The 6,832-nt window shown below is 40.6% G+C and overlaps 1 long non-coding RNA gene across 1 annotated transcript in view; it reads right to left on the bottom strand.

Moving 5' to 3' along the window:
- Positions 1 to 606: 606 nt before the first annotated feature.
- Positions 607 to 6,832, bottom strand: part of LOC103746583 — a 59,383-nt gene continuing 53,157 nt past the window's right edge. Inside the window, exons 5-6 of the long non-coding RNA XR_003846356.1 lie at positions 2,991 to 3,167; positions 607 to 1,531 (exon numbers count right to left, since the gene is read on the bottom strand). This is a non-coding gene — a long non-coding RNA (uncharacterized LOC103746583). The remainder of the gene's footprint in view (positions 1,532 to 2,990; positions 3,168 to 6,832) is intronic.

Below are 6,832 nucleotides of genomic sequence, written 5' to 3'. Positions count from 1 at the left end.
AGAATGAAAGTGGGAACTAATAAAAATCATGCCAGGGCAACAGAGATCAATGGACACTGTTCTAGGCAAATGTAGACTGTAGTCAACCTAATAATTAAAAATCTAGAACGTTTTTTTGGAAATAATGCTAACATGTGGGATTACAGTTCCAAAATAACCATTCTTCTCATTTCTCTCAAGGTTTTTCTTCATACCCTGCAGGCCACAATTGCCTTCACAATAAAATACTGAGGCAAAATGGTCTGTGCTCCAAAATGATAACATTTCTCTCTATGTTGAAAACTCCAATATTAACAGGCAGGCTTAAAATATATATGTATATAATTTATATACTTTATATACATATATATGTACGTCAGGTATACATGATGCTGAAAACATTTTCCATGCCACAGCCTGAATGTGGAGGTCAGAGGACAACTGGTGGGAGCTGGTTCTCTCCTTCCACTATGTGGGTCCTGGGGAAAGAATTCGGGTTGTCAGGCTTGGTAGCGAGTACCCCAAGACACTGAGGCAGCTTGCTCAGTCTTAACTTTTGTTATATGGCACAGAATAGTACATACAAGATTGTTAATTCAGGTAAAAATGTTTTTTATTTATTTCCAGAGTATCTATGTGCTTTTCTACGAACGCTTATACACACAAAATCTGCATCGAGGAAGGAAAGAGTCTCAAAATCTGAGTCAAAGAAAGATGGGATTTACAGTGTGTCTTTTTGTTCATAATGAGTTTTTTGCTGAAAGAATATTTTATTTCTCAAATGAAAAGGAAAACTAAAACCATAAGTTCCTTCCATTCACTAGGTCAGCAGAACATTATTTTAATCAGCACACATTTTTAAAAGACAAATAAGTTTGTTTCAGAAAAACATTATTAACAGTTTTAGAGACGAATCTTTGATTGGTGGAATTTTAGCAACATAAAAGAAAAAAGTGAAAAGAATTCACACAGTCAAGACGTTTGAGGGCAGAAATGCCCGTTCCTGTAACTGTCTCTGAAGCTGGTTACTTCCTAGTGCCTTCCTTTTTTTCCATGTATGACTTCACATAATTTTCAAAAATAGGCATTAAAAATGCTTAGCCTCCGACATTATGTGGAAGAAAAAAATTGTAAAATAAGCAACCATTTCCAAATGTAATTTTCAAGCACAAGAATGTATTTGCTTAATTTAGAGCCTCAAGGCATGTGGGCTTTTCTGCACTTTAGTTACATACACAAAATTTCCATCACTTAAACTCCTCAAATAATAAAAGGATCAGTGAATCACAGTTTGGCCATATGCTTTGAGATACTGCCCCACAGAACTGGGTTGTCATGCCAGTGCCTTTAAATGTTACACCATCCAGGAGAGGCCGTCAGCAGCCCTGACGATCCAGTGGCACTAAGGATACACCATGGGAGTGAACAGATGTCTAGCTTCTCGTGGAACCTTCCTCTTTCCTTTATTACTATTAATGGAGCCTTCACCTCTTTTGGAACGGTCATTTTTTCTTCTTAAAAGACTTCATCTTTCACCCAAGTTCTCTTGAAGCTAGGCATAACCATGTGACAAAGATTTAGTCAGTGACCTGTGAGTAAAATGGTCTGACACATTTCTCCTTAAATGGAGATAATCAAGCCAGGTGAGGTGCCTTTTGTCCTCCCCTTTTCTGTGTTATGATTAGAGACAATTCATGGTGGCTAAAAGGGACATTATTATGTAAGAATGGGGAGAGCAGAGAGATGGACAGAGTATGGGTCCCTGAGACTGGGAATCTATGGTATGAGCCCTGAATAGGCAGGGGTAGGATCTCTTTATATACAAAATAACCCTTGTAGAGTAGGTGTGGGGGCTCATGCCCATAATTCACCACTGAGAAGGCTAAAGCAGGAGCCAGAGTTGAAGACTAGCTGGGGTCCAGAGTGAGTTTAAGGTCACCCTGGGCTTTGTAGTGAGACATTGGAGAGAGAGAGAGAGAGAGAGAGAGAGAGAGAGAGAGAGGAAGAATAAGAAATTTCCCTTGTATGTTTAAGCTACCAAAGTTAAGTCTTTGTCATTGACAACTAAATGCAATTTTTAACCAAACCACTTCTTTCCTTTAAGAGAACAAAATATCACAGCAGGGACTAGAGAGATGACTCAGTAGTTAAGAGCTCTTGTACAGGTCCAGAGTTCAGTTGCCAGCACCCATGTTAGGCAGCTTGCAACTGCCTGTAACTCTAAATCCAGGGGCTCCAATGCCCTATGGTCTCTGTGGGCATCCACAATATAGAAAAATCTTTAAAATTATATAGTGTCTTGGGGCTGAAGAGATGGCTCAGCAGTTAAGAACACTGACTGTTTTTGCAGAAGACCCAGGTTTGAATCTCAGCACCCACATGACAACTAACAACTGTCCGTAATTTTGCCCTCCACAGGCATTGCACAACACGGGTGCTCTTACCTACATGCAGGCAATACACGCATACACATAAAATAAAAATAATAAATAAAATATATTTTAAAATTATGTATTGTCTTAAGATGAGCTTCATGCATCACAGTTCCTGATCTGTGTCCTGTATCCTGTCTGGCTTTTGTCTTGTTTTACTTTTCATTAACTCTATTTTTTAAATATTTTATTTATTCTTTTTATTTCATGTGTATGAATGTACTGCCTGTATGTATGTAAGTGCAACCATGTTGTGCAATACCCACCAAAGTCAGAAGAGGGCATTGGATCCTCTGGAACTGGAGTTTTGGACATTTGTTAGTCATCATATGCGTGCTTATGACTGAATCCATGTCTTCTGGAAGAACAGCCAGTGCTCTTAACTGCTGAGCCATCTTTCCAGTCCCTAATTCTATTTTTAAAAGAATCTTCAGTTTTTAAAAAATAATCTATGGACTGAATCTTCAGCTCCTTATACTGTAGAAAAGTTTCTATTCTTTAGGAACAACCCATCTTTCGATTCCAAGGAACCTCAATTAATAATCATTTTTCTCCAAGATGACTCTAGGGGACACTTACTCAGACATTGTGACTGTCGCTGCAATTGCTGAAACTGAAGTTATCGACACAAATGGACTTTCTCACTTGTTTATTTTCCATGTGGGGTGTCCCATTGAAACAAATCCATTATGAGTCCCCAGGCTCTGAATGCATGCTGCTGTTTATAGACGTTCTTTGAAACTTCTTGCGTCTTTCCTTGGTAGAGGAGAGGAGGGAAAGGCTCAAATAATGAGGAAAAAAATAAGAAAAGGAAAAAAAAAAAAAAAGAAACAAAATAAAAACCACATTTCTAACAAAAAGATTTTTGAAAGCTTTGCAAAATGTTGTGTTCACTTACATAAGGTCCCACTGTTTTAAACATATTTTACTATAATTTTTCCTTCAAAATCCTGACATGCGAAGTTGAACAGGGCTCTTTCAGTGTACAACCCCAGGACATGGAGAAATAAAAAGAGCAGTATTCCAACGAATGCAAACTCAGTGGGAATCATAATATCCCATAATTGCTTGAAATCCACAAGCTGATCCGATGTCATCTTCGGAAATATGCAAGTATCCCTTTGTTTTCTGATTTAGAGATATTTCCTTGCTTTAGGACTTAACCCTTCGGCTGCTGCTCCTTGTTACCGAAACATGATTAAAATGAATGTGCAGCTTCCCTTCCTAAGCCCATCCCAAACACTAGCGTGAAGGTCCTCCCAGTCTGTCAACGTTTGTTCTAACAGAAACAAAATATAAACTTCAAGAGCTACCTTTACATCTTTTCTTTCTTCATCTATTTCTAAACAACACACGAACACAACACACCACCACAGAGACATACACCACACATACATACATGACACACACACCCATAAACACACTACACATATATACCACATACATGACACAAATCCCCAAATACACCACATACACATTTATATACTATACATACACACACACCACAGCACACACATTCATCACACACACTACACAAATACATGACACAGCATACATGTGCTTACACCACACATATATGCACCACACGCGTATACACCATACACACACACCACACATGATACATACCCCTATACTTACACTACACACACAAACCACATACACCCCCATATGTATATATACACACCCTCATACGTACACGTACATATACACATGCATACAACAGACACACACACACACACAACTTCAAAATGTTTTTTCTGAAACAAACTTTAGAAGAATAAAGAATTGCCATTTCAGAGCATGTGATGGCATGTTTAAAAGTTCATCAACTTCCCCCTTAAGAAAAAAAAACAAAACTGGCAATGAATCGAAAACAACAATTTAAGAAGATTTAGAGAAAAAAAATCCAAAAGACTTCTTCCTCTGTAACATGATGTAAATCAAAAATATACCAATGGTCTGGAAGTGATTACCACAGCCTATGCGAGGAAATAGTCCTAAGCAGACACTGCCAACCAGAGCCCCCCGCTGCTGCCATCAGAGCATGAGGGTTCCGGAAGGTGAGGGCTTACCGCTGCTGAGAGATTCTCGCCACTACCGAGTCCTGTGTGTGCAGACCCCAGAGCCCTCACCACAGAGGCTTGTCCTTCCTCTCACTCAAGATGAACGAGTGGTCCCTCCACCTTTCCCCACTGTGCCTGATGTTTCTGAAATGTCCTTGTCCTTGACCTTCCTAACAGAATCCCTGCAAGAAGGGGAGGAAGCCTTATGTAAACAGCTCGTTCCACGAAGCACCCGGCCCCTGTCCAGCCTTCTCAGTTGCAGTCAGAAAGTGTTTCTTTGTTTTGTCTTTCCCCACAACCTTTTCCTGAGGGTAAAGTTTGAACTCTTTCACCATCCTCAAAGTGATTCCACACTTAGGTTGGAGATTCAGTTCACAGAACATCAAAAATTACGTTTTTCTTGATGGTGAAGCATTAGGAGAGATGGCCAGCCAGCTCAAAGGGACTCTGCGATGCCATTTTATAATTAAGCAGAGCACCCGCTGGACCGCATGTTATAACAGATGTTTCCTGGCCCCAGGTACTAAGCCAGCACACAGCAAAACTGCCCAGAGTCGGGCTCAGCCAAGATGGGTCACTGTCTGGAACAATTCTTGTCTAGTGTCTCTTACTGTAATTAGAGAATGAGACTAGCTTGTGGTCATTAATTCCATTTGAAAAATAGCCATGTCTAAATTAAAAATGTAAAAAAAAAAAAAAACCAGAGTCCTTTCAACATTGAAAAGCTGGACAAGGAAATTGATAATTTATTGATGATTTATTATTTCTATTAGTGTTTTAGTCCTGGCATAAATTCTGCATGATGCCCTCCCTTCAACACAATTTGGAGAATTTTCACTCCATTTATAAAATGGCTAAAATTAGTGGCGCCTTATGCTTAGGCAGGAAAGGAATTTATGGATTGGTTAGCACCAGGAAATCAAACTCAGAGCTGTGAGGAGGCCAGTTGGTAAATGAACAAAGCAACCACGGCAAGAAAGATTATTCTGCCACTTCTTTCTAGTTTAATTTAATTTTATTATTTTCAAAAGGCGACCTGGGGATCAGAAGGCTCTTGCCTCTGAAGAGCCAACAGCCTAGCAAGGCTGGCATTCAGATGGCGGGTGGTCCATATGCCGCTCACCTCATGGTGTACAGATGCAGCTTGCTCTAAGTCCGTCCGGCAATGCCCACACCGTGCTCTCCTCCAGCAGCTCCAGGTCCTCCATATGACCACCTGGAGCTGGGCAGAGAACCTCCTGGGTGCCACTCCCTCACAGAGGACAGAGCCCATCTCATATTGCTTAAACATGTTTTTCCCCAATACAAGTGCATTGACAAATAGCGACTGGTATTTTATGTCTGAGCAAAGCAGACAATATTGCCTTTGGGGCAACAGAAATTGGTAAGCACCCTGGGAACAGCAGGGTCTGAGCCCTGTTAAAGGAGGCTGCTACTGCAAATGGAGCGGGAGTGGGCCTTGTGTGGCCACATCTTCTGACTCTTCCTGGACAAATGAAAACCTATGTTCTTACTTAAAGTTTCCTAACTAAATTGCCTGTGGCCTCATTTAAACATTGTTAGGAGGGACAAACATATCCTACATAGTCTGAGTTTATGATATTTCCATTCTTGAGACAGGATAATAGTTAAGTATCTGTGACTTGCTCAAACTCACTCAAGGAGATAGTTTCAGAGTCAGAGTTAGAACTAGGAGCTCTAGTCCCCATCCAGTGAAATATGAGTCTCTTCAAAACAGGCCCCACAGTGCCACAGAAGTCCTAAGAAGGACATGTAGACAGACAGCAAAGAAGCAGAAATACGGGTATTTTTTATATTGCTGTGCTCTTTATCTATCTATCATCTATCTATCATCTATCAATCAATCATCTATCTCTCTGTGTGTGATATGCACATATTCATGTGGATGAATGTGTGTGTGTGTGTGTGTGTGTGTGTGTGTGTAGGCCAAAGGTTGGCATCAGGTGTCCTCCTCGATTGCTATCCACATTATTTTTTGAGACAGAGTCTCTCACTGAACGTGTAGCTCATTGACCGACCTAGCTGGCTAGCCAGTATTCCAAGGATCTGCCTGTCTTTATGGCCCCTCTCCAAGCCCCAGGATTCCAGATGCACACCACCATGCCCATCTTTTTATGTGGTACTGGGGATCTGAACTCAGATCCTCAAGCTTGAATGGCAGGCACTTTACCCACTGAACCCCCTCCCCAGTCCTTATTACAGTTCTCTGTAGTAATGTTTTCTCCTACAGCAGAAAAGTAAAATCTCATATTCAGAGATGACTATCAAAGAAGAAAAAAATGAGAGCTAGCTGAGGCATTGTGCAAAAGGAAGGGTGGTCTTCAGGCTGGAAAATTA

Source organism: Nannospalax galili, unplaced genomic scaffold, assembly GCF_000622305.1.
Source record: "Nannospalax galili isolate Female #2095 unplaced genomic scaffold, S.galili_v1.0 scaffold663, whole genome shotgun sequence".
NCBI lineage: Eukaryota > Metazoa > Chordata > Mammalia > Rodentia > Spalacidae > Nannospalax > Nannospalax galili.
Note: the sequence above shows the minus strand (reverse complement) of the source record. Positions and strands in the feature narration are given on the sequence as shown.